Source organism: Brassica oleracea, chromosome C5 (genome assembly GCF_000695525.1).
Source record: "Brassica oleracea var. oleracea cultivar TO1000 chromosome C5, BOL, whole genome shotgun sequence".
Lineage (NCBI taxonomy): Eukaryota > Viridiplantae > Streptophyta > Magnoliopsida > Brassicales > Brassicaceae > Brassica > Brassica oleracea.
The window spans coordinates 36690947-36691625 of NC_027752.1; positions in this window are offsets into that span (position 1 = coordinate 36690947).

A 679-nucleotide genomic window follows, 5' to 3' on the forward strand; every position below is an offset into this window, starting at 1 on the left:
ATCCTGTGTCTTTTATCGTTTAGTGATTTTCGAGTTAGAGAATTCGTCCCCCCCCCCTCCTTCTAGCGCCAAACTGTGAGAACCGAAATTCACACCGTCGATTATAATAAATAATAATGGAGGAAAACCGAGTGAACCCATTTTTTCCTTGAAGGTCTAAATTCTCCGGGTAATCACTTTAGAACGATAAAAAGATAGATAATCGCTCAGAGGCGTTTTATTGAATAGTATGAATACAAGATTTCTCCGAGAGTAGTTGAGATATGCTAACTATCGGAACAACATGACAAAAGGCGGCCAAGACGTCCTAAGCCTTGCTGTGCTAGTCTAACCACCTAAGCCCTAAGTTCTCTAAGCTAGCAGGAGTTCTCTAATTCTTAATTCTCGGATCCCCTTTCCTTCTGCTCTGCTCTTCTTATATAGTCGCTCTAGGTCAGTGGCCCATCCTTCGCCTTCGGGCCCAAGTCTATCTCTTTTGGGAATATTCCATTTTTTGTCGATCTTGATAGTTATCCTCGAATTTATACATTTATCTTCGGAAACTTAGCATTTATCGTATTTCTGCGAGTTAGGACAAACCATCATAACTTTTATGGGCTCGAATCCCTTCTGAGAGCGTGGATGGGACTCTAGACCAGTCTGGATCCTTGCGGACCGTTCTTAGGCCTTTTGGCGTTTA